This window comes from Diabrotica undecimpunctata, chromosome 9 (genome assembly GCF_040954645.1).
Source record: "Diabrotica undecimpunctata isolate CICGRU chromosome 9, icDiaUnde3, whole genome shotgun sequence".
Taxonomy (NCBI): domain Eukaryota; kingdom Metazoa; phylum Arthropoda; class Insecta; order Coleoptera; family Chrysomelidae; genus Diabrotica; species Diabrotica undecimpunctata.
The window spans coordinates 84,893,884-84,912,898 of record NC_092811.1 but is presented as its reverse complement, the minus strand read 5'-3'; the positions used below and the strand labels follow the sequence as shown (position 1 = coordinate 84,912,898).

Here is a 19,015-nt window from a genome sequence, read left to right as displayed (position 1 = left end):
ATCTGATATTAGAGTTCCTAATTTACTTTCTGATATTGAATCAATAATCAGACCACTTAATGATAGTCAAAAGGATGTTGTTAGATCTAAATGTGCAAACGTTATTACAAACTTTTTGCATAAAGAAGACAAAGATCATTTTTTAAATAAATACTATGTGCAAACTAAAACTTTTTCTTAAAAACTATCCTGAAATTTACATTGTCAAAAGCGATAATGGTAACGTAACTGTTGTAATGTACAAAGAGGATTACCTACAAAAAACTGGAGAACTCTTAAATGATACTAAGTATTACACTACATTTAGAACGAGTCCTGTTTGTACTTTGCAACAAAAAGCAAATTGTCTAGTATCTAACTTAAACGGAAAAAAAATTATTGATAATAAAAAAGCAAAAGAGCTCAAAATTTATAATTATATTGCTCCACGGTTTTATGCTCTACCTAAAATACATAAACCAACTTTATCTATGAGACCAATTGTTTCATCTTTATGCCCTCCCAATGGACCAATAGCACAGCTCCTCACTGACATCTTAACTAATGCTTATAATTTAAACAACAATTTTTACATTAAAGATTCATTTGATTTTATTTTAGTTCTTTCATTAATAATTTCCAATTACCACAAAATTATGTTTTAGTTAGTTTTGATGTAACATCTCTTTTTACCAATTTGCCTTTAGATTTAATCATAAGTAGTGTTGAAAAGCTAGCGCTAACCCATTAGCTAGCGCTAATGGGTTAAGAAAGAACATTAATTAAGAAGATTGTTATATGTTATAATATAACTGTTTATGAAAGGAAAACAGTGAGAAATAATGAAAAATTTAAACGAAAAACTTATATCCATTTCTTTAGGTTAGATGGTTCAGAAAACCCATATGTATTAATAGATTTATAAGCTATTACTCTCATCATCCAAATAAGATGAAAATGAACATTATAACGGGATTAAAAGAACGTATTTTAAAGCTTTCTCATCCAGATTATCTACAAGAAGATCTTTAATTGTTAAAAAATATTTTAATTGAAAACTCTTATCCTCCAGATATGCTACATAGGACGCTTTTTTCTAATATTGTTAATATAAATAACTTAACACCATTTTTTGCTAAATCTCAGAACATTATATCTAACAATCAGAACATCTATTATCATTCACTACCTTTTATACCATCATTAACACCTAAATTAATACAAACACTAAAGGTTATTGACAATATAAAAATAGCAACAAAGAACATCAAAACTATTTCATCTTTATATTCCAAAACTAAATATCCTATAGACAAATTTGAGAAAACTAATGTAGTATACAGCATTAGTTGTACTCAGTGTGAAGCTGAATATGTTGGTGAGACCGGAAGAATTCTTTCCAATCGCGTTATTTCTCACAAAAGTGATTGCAGAATTAAAAAACCATCTTGTGCTTTGGCAGAGCATGTAATCGATAAACACCATATTATGGATTTTGATAACATTAAAATTTTATGTAGTGAAAGTAATAAATTCAAAAGGACTTTTTTGGAAATGATTTGTATTAGCAAAAGTGATAATAATTTAAACAAAAGATCAGAAATTCAAAATCGAAGCAAAATTTATAATTATATTATTTCTTTATAATTTATGTATAAAACTTGTAAAATATCACATTTTGATTTAATTTTCCATATATCTGTTACATTTTTTTAGACATCTATCAATGGTGAATAAATCTTCTTCTTTTTTGTTACTAAACAAGAAAACATTTTTAAACAAAATTTTATTTTTGGCAATATTATTGTCAAAAATAAAAATTTTAAGTCGGCATTTATGACATTGAGGCTTATTTGTAATTGGTCGCTATTTTAACTTATTTATAAATTCAATTGTTTTTGTGTTAAGAAAATGTTTTTAAAATTATATTAAAATTTCAGAGAAGCATTTATTAGATTAGGACATTTTTGTATTAATTCTTTTTTAAGATGTATTAGCAGCAATTTTATTTACCAAACTAATTTTATTTGGTAAGCTAACAAAAATTTTTTTCTTTCTAGTTCAACTTTGTAAGATATTTTGTCTTTTTTAGCAGCTCTTGATAATAATTGTAAGCACAATTGAAATATGTATATATATATATATATATATATATATATATATATATATATATATATATATAATAATGCTTATATTTAATATAAGATATAATGTAATATATTAGTGGGAATTATATTTAGGTACATGGTCAATCGTCAAAAATGTTATTTAAAACATGCGAACATGTCTTCCTTTTGATCTGTTTATTACTGGTTTCAGGTTTATTATCTTCCTAATTAATGCGTCTTGTTCTCTTCTTTATATATGTCCAAACCATCTCAGTCTTTGTGCATTCATAAATTTTACTATGTTTTCCTTTTCAGTTATATTTCTATTTCTTATTTCATGCTGCATTAGTCTTATATATTCATCTTGTTCTGTCTTTATTGGGTCGTATTTTTATATAATTTTTCTTTCAATAATTCTTAGTTATTCTTCATCTTTTTTCATAAGACCCATTACTTCCGCTCCGTATGATATCACCGGTCTAATTGCTGCTCTATAAATTTTTGTCTTTGTTTTTTTGCTGTTCTTTTTGTCTGTAGTGGGTGATATTCCCAAAACCACCTTTTAAATAAAAAAACAAAATTTGTTTAATTTACTAGTGTTTGTACTGTGAGAATGATTTCCTACTGTACTGTGATGATTGAGAAAGTGGAAATTGAAACTTCAATAAACTTAATTTAACCTTTAATTGTGGCTTGTTCCCATTTTGAATAGTAATTACTTTAAAATGCCAAAAGAAAATAGCTTCAGAACAATAAAAATTATTTATCCTTTATATACGAGTATATCCTTCTTTTTTAATACACTAAAGATGTCAAAATCTAAAAATTTTCTAGTCTTGTTCAGTTTTTCTAATCGGGCGAAATTGATTTTTTTTATTCTTGGAACTAAGCGGATTCGTGTCATTTATTTTCTAACTGAAAAAACATTTATATAGTTTTCCCGTAAAATCCAATGTTTAAGATATCTTAATTTTTCCAAATTTGATATTTTTCGGTATCAAAAAATTGCCAAACTAAAAAAACAGTAGTACACATTACACATGATTAGTTTCGAGTTAGTATCAGACCGTTTATTAAACAATGAACATGGTATTCCCTTCAAATTGCTCCGTTTATCAAAAAATATCATATTTGAAAAAAATCCAACACATACCATCGAATTCTACGTAAAAAACTGCATAACTAAAAGATTTAAAACAAATATCCATTAGAAATCAAGAAACGACTTACTGTGACCTTGCCAAATTTTATTTAGCGCCAAATCATAATATAATTACTATTTAAATGGGAATAAGCCACAATTAAAGGTTAAAATACGTTTATTGACGTTTCAATTTGCACTTCGGAAATCGTTCTCAAAATACAAACATTAGTAAATTAAACAGTGGGCCTGCGTAGCGCAAGCGGTAGGATGCTTGACTCGCAAGCCGGTGGTCCGGGGTTCGAATCCCACCGCCGGCAAAGAACATCTAGACATTTTAAAAAGTCTATAGGCCCCAGGTCGACTCAGCCTGAATAAAAATGAGTACCTTGGGTAAAACCAGGGGTAATAATAGACGGTTGAAGCGTAGCACTGGCCATGTTACCTTCCTTGTATACCGTAGGCCCTAGATATAGCAGACTACCCTGCTATACTCCCAAAGCCGCGACAGCGGTATAAAACGGGAGACTATTATTATTATAGTAAATTAAACAAATTTTGTTTTTTGTTACTTAGTGAAAAAGTCTTCTAATAATTTAATTTTATCTGACTCATCTATATTGACAATTCAGACATACCTTATACATTTTAAAGTAGACGACTTTAAAATGATATTGCCAATATTGTTGAGTTGCGTTCCTGGGACGACTTTACTTATAAGATAGTTCATTCGATTACATGAAATCAACTTTAACTTGAGAATATTTGTCAGAAAAAATCATAACATGTAATTCGTCTTTAAAAAGACAAATACATGCCATGATGACAGTAAAATTCTCCTGTTAGTGATTCCATAGTAAATTATGAGGGAAAAACCAGGAAAAAATCTCATAATACTATCCCGACATGATCTTGCATTTAGTTTACCTTCAATAAACACCAAATTCCGATTTTATATGTTTGTTATTTAAAAAACATTTTTTTTTTTTATGGCATAGACATTAGTCATTCAGCCAGTTGCAATAGATTTTCCAATCAGACAAATACACAACTCTATCCCTAATCGAAAACTAACGGATAATTAATAGAAGAATATACGACAAGGAAACTTACAGGGTCACTTGCTTCTCGTCTAGGGGCCCATCAAGACATTCTTAGTAGACAAACAAAACTGGACCACGGATAAGGTGTTATAACATTTAGGGTAAACAAAGGATACAAATCTAAATTTCCACACGATCATGAAAAATTCCATTCTCGCGTACAAATTCTATAGAACTGTGCATGTGTCTGACAAGAAATCTATAATGATATTATATACTTGTTGTGAGCCTGTAGCCAATAGCGACTGGATATTGAATGGTGCATACATATTAAATTCAATTAATTTTTTGTAGAGAGAGTTTGAATGCTGTTGAAACTTAGGACATTCAAAAAAGATGTGATCAAGATCACCTAGTTTTCCGCAATGTTTGCAATTATCATCTTCAATCACATTTATTTTATATAAATGACTTGGATAACAAGCATGTCCAAAGCGTAGTCTATTTATGGTAGTTATATATTTACGTGGAGATTTAAAATTCTTAAACCAAGTAGTTTGTGGAATAACTGGTTGTAAAGTGGTGTATCTTGTTGGGTTTGTAAAGCAGTAAAGATTCCATTGATCTTTCCATGTCGATAGCTGTTTTTTTTTTAAAATCGTAATGGCATCTGATACACATAAAGAATATGACAATAAAGTGCCTGATATTATACTGGTTTTAGCTAAGTAATCTACATATTCATTATCTTTGAGTCCAATATGTGCCTTAACCCAAATAAATTTTATATTAAAGCCAGAGTCTGCTAAGTGCTTTAATTGATCCTTTATTAAAAAAATATAAGGATTACTAAATGTTTTGTGCAAACAAGTATTTTTTATGTTCTGTAAAACTGAAAGACAATCTGAAAGAATTAACGATTTTTTAATATAAGAGTTTTTAACATATTTTAAAGCTTCGAGTATGGCCAATGATTCAGCCGAGAAAATTGAGAACTCATTGGAAAGTTTGTACTTAAATTCAGAACCTCCTGAGGGTAGAAAATAGGCACAGCCAGTCCCTTCTATTGATTTAGATGCGTCCGTGTATATAACTGTGGCATCACTATAACAGTTCAAAACAGATCTCAGAATATTGTTACTCAATTTGATGTTGTCACTATATGTGGGTATTATAACTTCAGTTTTATGGAAGAAAGCAAAGAAGTCTAAATTTTTGTCCACTTTGGCCAAATTCTTTGAAAAAATAGAATTGTTCTGTAAAGCAGTGCATAAAGGTGGAGATGGCTTTTTAATCCAATATTTGTGAGTTAGGTCTGATTCGTTAAGTTGACATATACTGGAAAATAATTTGGGATTTGTTGAGTGGGCTTTGAGTACCCATTTTTCGCTTAATAAATTTCTTCTAATTTCAAGAGGAGGTTCATAAGCTTCAACGTGTAGTGGTTCTATAGGGGTAGATCTCATGGCACCTAAACAGACCCTTAAGGCAGAATTTTGAAAAATGTCAATTTTTCTTAGAAGATTTCTAGACGCGGAACCATAAAGAGTAGATCCATAATCTATAATGGATCGTATATAAGCTCTGTAAAACAATAAGGATGTTTCAACATCGCAACCCCACCACACTTTAGTTGTCATTCTAAGAAAATTAATACCTTTGTTGCATCTATCCAGCGTATATTGTATGTGTTGTTTCCAAGTCAATTTTTTATCCAGTATAAGGCCCAGGTATTTGAATGGTTTTTAAATGTAAAAGATTGATTATCAAGAAGTATATTTTGATTTAGAGAAAGGTTGTGTCTTGTAAAGACAGATACTGCTGATTTGGCAATTGATAAATTTAAGCCGTTCTCTAAGTACCATGGGAAAAGAGAACTCCATACTCTGCTTAGGCCTTGCATACCGTTTTCATATTTCTTACTTTCTGTATAGACACAAAAGTCATCTACATATTGTATTATTTTAAATGGAATGTTGTTTATTTGCATATTATGTATGTCAGAGGTGTACATATTAAATAAAATTGGCGATAATACCGAACCTTGTGGTATGCCGTGATAGTTGTGTCGAGGTCCTATTAGTTTGTTATTATGGTCTCTGACGTAGATTATCCTGTCTGTATAGAAACCGATAATTGTGTTCACGAAAGCAATTGGCAAATGAAAGAAATTTACCATTTTGAATTTCAAGGTTGACAAACAAACTGATTCATATGCTCCTTCAATATCCAAGAATAGGGCTGTTAAATAGTTATTCCTAGTTAAGTTATTCTGTATATCTACAATAAGTGTTGTTAAAGCGTCTAGAGTTCCCAAACCTCTTTTGTAGCCAAACTGGTTTACTGGTAGTAAATTCTCTTTTTGCATCCACCAATCTAATCTAAATTTTATGAGTCTTTCTAGGGTTTTGAATACGCAAGAAAGTAAGGATATTGGTCTATATGAACTCACGATATTTGGATCCTTTCCGGGTTTAAGGATAGGAACGACTAAGATATTTTTGAAGGAATCGATAACTTTGTTATTTTGGATGATATCATTGAAGATATGTAAAAGATGGTTTTTTGCAACCTCTGGTAGGTTGATTAACATTGGGTATTTTACATGATCGATTCCAGGAGAAGCGTTAATGTGATTTTTAAGGGCGAAGTCTAATTCAGTTTTTGTAAAAGGTTTTAACAGAAAGTGATTATTTGAATGATGACTTTGTGTAGGCTGTCTAGGCGAATGTTGAACCCATGGAGGAGATACTCTATTAAAGAAGTCGTCTAATAAAGTATCATTGAAGGGTTTTGTACTATTATGGTATTTTCGGTTCATTGTTAGCTTGTGACCATATTTCTTTAGAAGAAGTATTTTTGCTTAAATTAGAACACCATTTGATCCAACTAGCTTTGGCTTTTTGTTTCAGCTGCTTTTTAGTATGAGCAACATTTTTCTGACATTTTAGATAATTATTAAGGCTTGGTGAACGTTTATAAACTGCTAATGCTTCTTTTCTGTTATTAATTATCAGATCACATTCTGGGTCCCACCATGGCGGAGGGGATCGATTTTTGAATTTAAAAATTTTATATTGAGGAATAGATTTAATAGCAGCATCATTAACCTTTCAGTGCTAACGCATGGTCTCATAGACGGAGCTAACCTATTCATACCGATAATTAACGATCCGTTCCGATATTCGCGCTAGGTCATTCAATAGCTTCATATTTTGCCTAACCGTTGTTAGTATTAAAATATTGTTGAATGTAGATACACGGTTCGTTCGTTACACACGATTTCGGTCTCAGAGACGGATGTTAGCTTTTGCGGCTGTACTAAAGGTAAGGATTGTAACTTTTAGCGTTGTATTTTTAGTGAATAAGATATTATTTTTTTACTTTTTAGAAATAGAAATGAACTACGAGGAGGAGCAAAAATATTTGCAGAAACTTCTAGAGGACGTTGATAGTAATGATGAATTGGAATGCAACGATTCTTCGGATAGTTCTGAAGAAGACGAAGTTGAAATACAAAATCTCGATACAGAGAGTGAACAGGATATATCAGAAGCAGAAAATGATATATTTCATGAGGCAGAAGCAGAAAATATTTGCCGGCGAATTCCTATTTTTTTGGTAAGGATAAAAAAACTAAATGGCGAAAGCATGTTGGTAATAAGCGAGTGCGTACAAGAGCAGACAATTTACTGAGACATTTACCAGGAGTAAAGGGGGATGCTAAGGAGAAATTAATCTTTAGTGATATTTGGGGATCTTTTATAACAGACCAGATGTTGGAACTTATTGTAATAAATACAAATATAAATATTGAACTACATGCTGATCCTTTGAATAGAACCTACAGAAAGACGGATATACTAGAAATAAAAGCACTTATAGGCCTGTTGTACATAGCAGGAAAGTTCAAGAATAACCATCTCAATGCTCGCGACTTGTTTAGAAAAAACGGTACTTCCTTAGAAATATTTCGCCTTACAATGTCATACGAGCGATTCAAATTTTTATTGGCATTTATTCGCTTTGATAATAAACAAACTCGTGCAGAGAGACAAAAAATAGATAAATTAGCTCCTATTCGAAACTTTTTTGAAGACTTCAACACCAATTTGCCAAAACACTACACCATGTCACACTATTGTACAGTTGATGAAAAATTAGAAGCTTTTAGAGGACGCTGTGGGTTCAAAGTTTATATGCCAAAAAAACCAAATAGGTACGGTATAAAAATATACGCCTTGACTGATGCTAAATTAGCTTATACCTCAAATTTAGAAATTTATGTTGGTCAGCAACCACAGGGACCCTACCAGCAAACCACAAAGACTTTGGATTTAGTAGTACGTTTGTGCAGACCTATCTGGGGTACAAATAGAAATGTTACACTTGATAATTTTTTTACCAGTAAGCAGCTAGCTGATACATTATTGGCCAATCATCAGCTCACTATAATTGGAACTCTTCAAAGAAATAGACCAGAACTGCCTTTGGAATTTACGGCGCCTATAAATAGGCCTACTTCTACAAGTATGTTTGCATTTCAAGATAAATGCACTATTGTTTCGTATATTCCAAAACCGAAAAAAGTTGTGCTCCTGATGTCAACAATGCATTATGAAGATGATACGTTGGATCCCCAGACTGGTAAGCCTAACATAATAATTGATTACAACGCAACCAAGGGAGGAGTGGACACTATTGACAAGATGTGTAAAAGCTACAATTGTGCAAGATCGACTAATCGCTGGCCCATGGTGATATTTTATGCACTACTGAATATCGCCGGCATAAATTCATATACAATATACAAGTGTAATTCTGCTCGGAGAGCCCAACGCATACCACTTAGAAGAACATTTTTAGAGACAATGGGTATTCAATTGCTTGAACCACATGCCAGACGTAGAGCAATTGCACCAAATATGCCAAGGATGATAAGTATGCGACTCAGAGAAATGTTTGATATTACGTTGAATGTGCAAAATATTGCAAAATGTCATGGTCGTTGTTTTTACTGTGGAAGACAGAAAAGTCGAAAAACAAAGTACAGTTGTTACTCGTGTAATAAATTTATGTGCTTAGAACACATAAAGGGTATATGTGTGGAATGTTCAGAAAAAGATTGACTTTTTTTAAGTTTAAAGTTACCTCGTATTATTAGAATTTTTTAAGTGTGGTTATTATAAGTGGATAATGTAAGCTTTAGTTTAAAAGCAACTAAGCAAATTTTTTGTTTGTAGTAAGATTTTAGGGTTTTTTCCCCACATTTTAGAATAGTAGCTTGTTTTTGTTAAGTAATTATTTTTGTCAAAATAAATGTTTATAAACATAATTTTTAAATAAAACTGTATTTATTTTAAATAAAAAAGTATTTAATAAGACCCTTAAAGTAATTAAATTTTAAAAATTAGTAAAATTTACAGTACTAGGGCATGTATAAATATACGGTCCCAGAGACGGACGTTAGCACTTACGTCAAAATAATTCACGTTAGCACTGAAAGGTTAATGCAATCTATTAGAAAGTTATAATTTTCATAAGTATTAAGGGAGCTACTTTTATTGGAAAACATGTTTTCAATTAAGGATGTATACAGGGACCAATTTGCTTTTTTGACATTCCATTTGCTTTTTGGATAAATTGTTTCCTGCGATGTGTTGGTTATTGAAAAATTCATAGCTATAGCAAAATGATTGGAGCCTAAGGTGTCAGATAAAACTGACCAGGTGATTTTACTAGCTATATTAGCTGTGCAGAGCGAAATGTCAATCATCGATTTTTGCGTACCATATCTAGGAAGATAGGTAGGCTCTCCATTATTCAAAATTACAAGATCTAGATCCTCGACACTACTAACAATTTGGTAACCAACTGCATCATTTTGTAATGAGCCCCACAGTGAGTTATGAGCATTCATATCTCCTCCAATTATAAAAGGTGAGTTGACTTGTGAGAAGATATTTATCCAATCGTTTTTGGAAGTACGAATTTTAGGTGGTCTATATATAGATAGAAAACTTAATTCTGTTGTATTAATTTTTACGATAGCACCGCAGACTAAAATTTCATCGTTAAAATTGTTTCTAATATTTATTTGACAAAAAGGTATGGTTGTTTTAATTAATATTGTAACACCTGCGTACCCGTCGTACCTATCTTGGCGAATTACATTATAACCTTTAAATACATAATTCTGATTTGGTTTGAACCAAGTTTCGCTTAATAAGGCAATGTCAATATTTTCAGTTATTAAAAAATGAAGTAAACTGTTTTTATTCGAAACAACGGATCGAGCGTTCCATTGCAAAATTTTTAATGATTTAAGTTCTGTGAAGATGTTATTTATTGATAATATCCTCCAAAATCGTTTTTATTCCATGGTAAATACTATCTTGACTTATTGTTTTTATATCATCTACAGTTTGAATATTTGTGATTAAATTAAAAAAGTAATTGGAAATAAGTGTTTGTAAAACTGTCTGATCTGGTTTATTTTGACAATTAGGGATGTTTAAATTAGCAGGAAGGGGTCTAGTGGGGCCAAAATTAAAAGGAAACATAGGTGCATTATGTGGGGACTGTGGGGTAGGAGAGATTAATTTTCGTTTTTTCGCTATACTATAGTGACTTGAGGAGGGTTGTGATGTATTATTTGATAATATGTTTTGATTTCTACGCGTGACTACTTGTGTGGCAGCAGAAGGGGTTGAATTTTTTGTGAATGGTGGCAGGGGAGGAAAACTATTTCCGATATTTTCTAGTCTGGAATATCTATTCTGAGTGAACAATCCCGAGAAGGATGATTCACAGTAAGTTTTTGCCTCGATGAAAGAAGTTTTTTGCTCAATCATTACGTGTTTGATCTTCTTCTGCAGTTCATATTTTGGACATTTGTTGGAAATGGATACATGATCCTTACTATTGCAATGGATGCACTGAATATCATTATCCTGGCACGCATGATCTTCATTTTTGGTTTTCCCGCATTTTATGCAATGTGTCTGTGTACTGCGACACTGCTTGGAGATATGTCCAAATCTCAAACAATTATAACACTGAGTGACCTTGCCAATATAGGTTTCCACAGGAAAAAATACACTATTTATTGCAATGTAGCTAGGTAAAATATTTCCCTCAAAGGTGACTATTACAGTCCTTTTCGGTACATAGTTAGTTTTTCCTTCCGTGTCAACCCTTCTAAAAGTTCGTTTAAAACCTAATATGGGGGAGGGAGATTCACTGTTATCTAACAAATAATTTTCATCGTATTGGGTATCAACATCTCTGATTAGACCTTTAATTTCTAGTAGATGATTAGGAATATACGCTACCAAATTTTCATTTTTTAACTTTAAATTTTTAACCAAATTATTTGCATCAGAAATAGACCTTAACAGAACTTTAATTCTGTTTTTTCCAATGCCTTTAATTTCAATAATATTAGGAATATTCAACTTTTTATGCAAAATATGCGCAACAGTTAAGGGATGCAAACGGCCTATATTTTCATTGTTGGTTTTTTCTATATAAACATAAACATTATTAAAATTGTACTTATCTGATTTGACGTTGAAAAATTTTATCGCTACTGCTTTTTGTGTTATTTCTGGTTCTGGCAATGTTGTAGTACGGTCACTCGTTTTATTCGCAGTTTTTGCAGTGGAATCATCAAAATTTTCGATTAAACTGGATTCATTAACATGCATTTCACTATTATCACTAACACATGAAAAGTTTAAATCACCTATTGGCGTCTCTGGGGAGATCGCGTCCCCCATGGGGGGGTCGCTTATAGACTTATTTATTACACTGAGTTAATGTCAAACTTTGAATCACCTGTACTAATTTAAAATCGAGTTAATTAGTGGCAAAAGACACTGGGCGCTTATTATTGTCGACCTATCGCTTCGGAAGTTCGAATAATACTGATTTAAAAAAAAAACATAAATGATGCATGCTCTATATGTTACTGACTTACCAATACTGGTATTTTCCTTTTAATAACTTTCTCTTTCAATATGGGTAACCAGATCCTACTACATTCTGCCGAGGAATTCGCGACACAATTGGTCTCATTTAGCATAATTAGAGCCGCTTCTTTGATTTTTCTCTTTTTATCATCCGTTTCTTTTAGGACTATATTTGAATCATTCCATTGAACCCTATGTTCATTATCCCATGCGTGTTTACAGATTTGAGATCTATCAAATTCTCTATTTTTAATATAGGATTGATGTTCACTTATTCTAACATTTAATGGTATTGATGTTTCACCTAAATAAAACTGATCGCATTCACAAGGTATTTTATAAATGCAATTCTTTGTGCTTTCTTGTTCATTGTTAGGTTTGGTTTTGGACAAAATAGATCTCAACGTGTTTGTTGTTTTGAATGTTGTTGAAATGTTGAATTTATTTCCTACCCTTTTAAGCTTTTCCGATAATCCTTTTATGTATGGTATTGTTATTTTCCTCGTATTATTCCTTGCATATGCTGTAGGATCTCGTTCTAAGTTGTTTTGTTCTATTCGATCGATTGTTGAAAATTCCTTATTTATAAACGATAAAGGATAATCATTTTTTAATAAAACAGATGTTAACAAATGTTTTTCCTCCAAAAAAAAACAGATGTTAACAAAAACATTTGTTAACATCTGTTTTATTAAAAAATGATTATCCTTTATCGTTTATAAATAAGGAATTTTCAACAATCGATCGAATATAACAAAACATTTTAGAACGAGATCCTACAGCATATGCAAGGAATAATACGAGGAAAATAACAATACCATACATAAAAAGATTATCGGAAAAGCTTAAAAGGATAAGAAATAAATTCAATATTTCAACAACATTCAAAACAACAAACACGTTGAGATCTATTTTGTCCAAAACCAAACCTAACAATGAACAAGAAAGGACAAAGAATTGCATTTATAAAATACCTTGTAAATGCGATCAGTTTTATTTAGGTGAAACATCAAGACCATTAAATGTTAAAATAAGTGAACATCAATCCTATATTAAAAATAAAGAATTTGATAGATCTCAAATCTGTAAACACGCATGGGATAATGAACATAGGGTTCAATGGAATGATTCAAATATAGTCCTAAAATAAACGGATGGTAAAAAGAGAAAAATCAAAGAAGCGGCTGTAATTATGCTAAATGAGACCAATTGTGTAGCGAATTCCTCGGCAGAATGTAGTAGGATCTGGTTACCCATATTAAAAAAGGAAGTTATTAAAAGGAAAATACCAGTATTGGTAAGTCAGTAACATATAGAGAATGCATCATTTATGTTTTTTAAATAACAAACATATAAAATCGGAATTTGGTGTTTATTGAAGGTAAACTAAATGCACGATCAAATACTTACCATGTCGGGATAGTATTATGAGGTTTTTTTCCTGGTTTTTCCCTCATAATTTACTATGGAATCACTAACAGGAGAATTTTACTGTCATCATGGCATGTATTTGTCTTTTTAAAGACGAATTATATGTTATGATTTTTTCTGACAAATATTCTCAAGTTAAAGTTGATTTCATGTAATCGAATGAACTATCTTATAAGTAAAGTCGTCCCAGGAATGCAACTCAACAATATTGGCAATATCATTTTAAAGTCGTCTACTTTAAAATGTATAATGTATGTCTGAGTTGTCAATATAGATGAGTCAGATAAAATTAAATTATTAGAAGAATTTTTCACTAAGTAACAAAAAACAAAATTTGTTTAATTTACTAATGTTTGTATTTTGAGAACGATTTCCGAAGTGGAAATTGAAACGTCCATAAACGTATTTTAACCTTTAATTGTGGCTTATTCCCATTTAAATAGTAATTAATTTAAAATGCCACAAGAAAATAGCTGCAGAACAATATAAATTATATTATACATTTGCTATTTATCCATAATCCCAGGGCCTTATTTACTTGCTCATTCTGTATGTAGTAGGATCGGCGAATATGCAAGAAGGTGCCCTTAAAAAGTCACCCTTATGCCGTTGACATAATTTGGATTCATTCAAATGATTCAGCCGCACTCTTTTAGCAAATTTTGTTTAACCGAATGATCCCATCGCATACTCAGCAGAAACAATTTATAAATAGTCTTAGGTCAATAAGATTTGTTTATTTAGATTCCTCCTGACTAAACTATAATGCGGAAAAAATGAAATATTAAGTGGGTGTCCATAACAATTATATTTTTTATTAGCTAGGGTGACATATTTTAAAAAATATTGATAAGATATTACTGTCGGCGTCGCAATGCAAGAAGATTATTTTTATAATTAGAGGGCGGCTATTCTCAAAATATGGACAATTAATTTCAGAGCGAAGAAGTCGTCGGCTGGAAAAGAATGTACAAAATATTTTATTTTTACATTGTAATTATGACCTTTGAGCACGTGTCAAATGTGTTTTTTTTTAATGAATATTTTGATTCGGTATGTATATTTATGGTATTGTTTGTAATGCGCATAAGTCCAGTTTTTCAAATTTTTATTACATATATTTTTTTGCGTCTCATAGAGTCTTTAAGCATATACCCGAACTACTAAAACCACACTCAGTCCTAACTGCAAGACGCAAGAGTCTCGCAGGCTTAGTCTTGTTCTTGCTTAAATCTTGCACGGTCAGTCTTGGTCTTGGTCTTGCTAAAATTAGGCGGTCTTGGTCTTGGTCTTGCAAAAACGCAAAAACAAGACCAAGACTGCAAGACCAAGCCCGATTTTGTGTAACATTAAAATTGAGACGTCGTAGGAAGAGATACAGATTAAATTTAATTAAATAACAATTAAAAAAAAAACGTTAAAACGTTTGTAACGTATTATAAAATTATAAATTAATAAGTAGTCATTGTTGTATACTTATATATAAAAATTCTTTTACTCTTTTTAGATTTCTGGTAACGTGGTTACATATGTCTTAGTGGCTTTACAGTTTAATGCAGCATTTTCACAATAAACCATAATGATTGAGTTAAAAATGACAAAAAACGCTATAAATGGTTTATTATTACATTAGACTTAAAGGAAAACTCAATTGGGAATGAAGTTAAGTAATGTCGAAAAAGTATCTACTATACTACTAGTTACTTTATGTTCGTTACTATCCAATACCCTAAGTATCTAATAACAAACCAAGAATTATATATCGTTACTTCATTATTCTAAATACTTCGCTATTTTGTTTACACGGTAGGCGACATTATCTGTTATTAATTTGTCTTGTTACTTTTGAATATTAGCCGCACTCTTTTAGCAAATTTTGTTTAACCGAATGATCCCATCGCATACTCAGCAGAAACAATTTATAAATAGTCTTAGGTCAATAAGATTTGTTTATTTAGATTCCTCCTGACTAAACTATAATGCGGAAAAAATGAAATATTAAGTGGGTGTCCATAACAATTATATTTTTTATTAGCTAGGGTGACATATTTTAAAAAATATTGATAAGATATTACTGTCGGCGTCGCAATGCAAGAAGATTATTTTTATAATTAGAGGGCGGCTATTCTCAAAATATAGACAATTAATTTCAGAGCGAAGAAGTCGTCGGCTGGAAAAGAATGTACAAAATATTTTATTTTTACATTGTAATTATGACCTTTGAGCACGTGTCAAATGTGTTTTTTTTTTTTAATGAATATTTTGATTCGGTATGTATGTTTATGGTATTGTTTGTAATGCGCATAAGTCCAGTTTTTCAAATTTTTATTACATATATTTTTTTGCGTCTCATAGAGTCTTTAAGCATATACCCGAACTACTAAAACCACACTCAGTCCTAACTTCAAGACGCAAGAGTCTCGCAGGCTTAGTCTTGTTCTTGCTTAAATCTTGCACGGTCAGTCTTAGTCTTGGTCTTGCTAAAATTAGGCGGTCTTGGTCTTGGTCTTGCAAAAACGCAAAAACAAGACCAAGACTGCAAGACCAAGACCGATTTTGTGCAACATTAAAATTGAGACGTCGTAGGAAGAGATACAGATTAAATTTAATTAAATAACAATTAAAAAAAAACGTTAAAACGTTTGTAACGTATTATAAAATTATAAATTAATAAGTAGTCATTGTTGTATACTTATATATAAAAATTCTTTTACTCTTTTTAGATTTCTGGTAACGTGGTTACATATGTCTTAGTGGCTTTACAGTTTAATGCAGCATTTTCACAATAAACCATAGTGATTGAGTTAAAAATGACAAAAAACGCTATAAATGGTTTATTATTACATTAGACTTAAAGGAAAACTCAATTGGGAATGAAGTTAAGTAATGTCGAAAAAGTATCTACTATACTACTAGTAACTTTATGTTCGTTACTATCCAATACCCTAAGTATCTAATAACAAACCAAGAATTATATATCGTTACTTCATTATTCTAAATACTTCGCTATTTTGTTTACACGGTAGGCGACATTATCTGTTATTAATTTGTCTTGTTACTTTTGAATATTAGCCGCACTCTTTTAGCAATTTTTGTTTAACCGAATGATCCCATCGCATACTCAGCAGAAACAATTTATAAATAGTCTTAGGTCAATAAGATTTGTTTATTTAGATTCCTCCTGACTAAACTATAATGCGGAAAAAATGAAATATTAAGTGGGTGTCCATAACAATTATATTTTTTATTAGCTAGGGTGACATATTTTAAAAAATATTGATAAGATATTACTGTCGGCGTCGCAATGCAAGAAGATTATTTTTATAATTAGAGGGCGGCTATTCTCAAAATATGGACAATTAATTTCAGAGCGAAGAAGTCGTCGGCTGGAAAAGAATGTACAAAATATTTTATTTTTACATTGTAATTATGACCTTTGAGCACGTGTCAAATGTGTTTTTTTTTAATGAATATTTTGATTCGGTATGTATGTTTATGGTATTTTTTGTAATGCGCATAAGTCCAGTTTTTCAAATTTTTATTACATATATTTTTTTGCGTCTCATAGAGTCTTTAAGCATATACCCGAACTACTAAAAACATACTCAGTCCTAACTGCAAGACGCAAGAGTCTCGCAGGCTTAGTCTTGTTCTTGCTTAAATCTTGCACGGTCAGTCTTGGTCTTGATCTTGCTAAAATTAGGCGGTCTTGGTCTTGGTCTTGCAAAAACGCAAAAACAAGACCAAGACTGCAAGACCAAGACCGATTTTGTGCAACATTAAAATTGAGACGTCGTAGGAAGAGATACAGATTAAATTTAATTAAATAACAATTAAAAAAAAAACGTTAAAACGTTTGTAACGTGTTATAAAATTATAAATTAATAAGTAGTCATTGTTGTATACTTATATATAAAAATTCTTTTACTCTTTTTAGATTTCTGGTAACGTGGTTACATATGTCTTAGTGGCTTTACAGTTTAATGCAGCATTTTCACAATAAACCATAGTGATTGAGTTAAAAATGACAAAAAACGCTATAAACGGTTTAACCTATAACCCTATAAGATGTCCACTACACGTCACAAGTAATAATAATATTTAAATACGTGTGAATTATTATTGTTAATTAAATTTTAGGAAAAAGTTTTATTAAATAGTTTGACACTTTAATTACACTAGTAGAATTGCCAATTGTACTAATTGAAATAAATGTTAAAAACTGTCTTTTATTTTTATTTACTTATTTGAATTTTTCCAAGAGTATATTGTAAGTTCTTAGCTTAAGTCTAGCATGTATCTATATATATATATATATATATATATATATATATATATATATATATATATATATATATATATATATATATTATATATATATATATATATATAGAGAGAGAGAGAGAGATAGAGAAAAGGAGTACGACCGTCAATACAAGATAAACTAAGGAACACTCGAAGAGTGGTGGGTTTTTCGGTCAAAGTGGAGAAATAAAAGACAAAGAAGGTGGCTAATTTATCTATTTATTGAAGACGTTTCGCTTCTTAATCAAAAAGCATCATCAGTTCATCTAAAAAGAACAATATGAAAAACCAAACATCCATGGAAAAGTTATTATAAGTTGGTTACCTCAAAACGATATGTAGCAGTCAAAGATATAAAATGTGTAAGGAAGCTTATGATACTGGACATTAAAAATTATATTGTATAGACAATTAATTAAACTGAATACAGTTTACAAATTAACTCAACTTAGCACAGCAAAAGACATGTGGTAATAGTACATGTGTATAAAAAAATATGTGAAAAAACTTAAGTAAAAAACATTAATATATAGAGAACCAAAAAGATCATATGATGCACTTCCAATAATTATTTAAATTTGATCTTAAGTTTAGGTAACATTATTAAAAATTAAATTATAGATATTTAAAAAATATATATAATGAAGTTACCACTCTTAAGCTTCTCAGTCGCTGTCGGTGAAATGCGACAGGAATCTAGGTACCACGCCGAACGAGAAAATACAGTAACCTTGAGGTCAAAAAATTTGACAGAACAGCAAGGCATTGTTTAAAAAGTTAATAATGTTGTAGCAGAATAGCCAGCAACAGGTAAAGATTGATTCAACCTCCATCAGTCCAAGGTTCATACATTTGGAACTGAGAATAATATAGATTCTATGAATATATTTTATTATTAAATTTTATTAAATTATTCGAACAGAAACAGAAAAAATTATTTAAATATGTAAAAGTAACATTGACAAAATAATCAATAAAATGTAAGTTGCAAAAATCTAAGTAAGTAAAGTATTATATTAGAATATATGAAAATAT

The 19,015-nt window shown here is 30.6% G+C and overlaps 1 long non-coding RNA gene across 1 annotated transcript in view; it reads left to right on the top strand.

Annotated features, from left to right (window-relative positions):
- The window catches only part of LOC140449726 (uncharacterized), a 41,432-nt gene extending 24,890 nt beyond the window's left edge, over positions 1 to 16,542 (top strand). Inside the window, exons 4-5 of the long non-coding RNA XR_011951873.1 lie at positions 15,183 to 15,337; positions 16,399 to 16,542. This is a non-coding gene — a long non-coding RNA (uncharacterized lncRNA). The remainder of the gene's footprint in view (positions 1 to 15,182; positions 15,338 to 16,398) is intronic.
- The last annotated feature ends 2,473 nt before the right edge of the window (positions 16,543 to 19,015 follow it).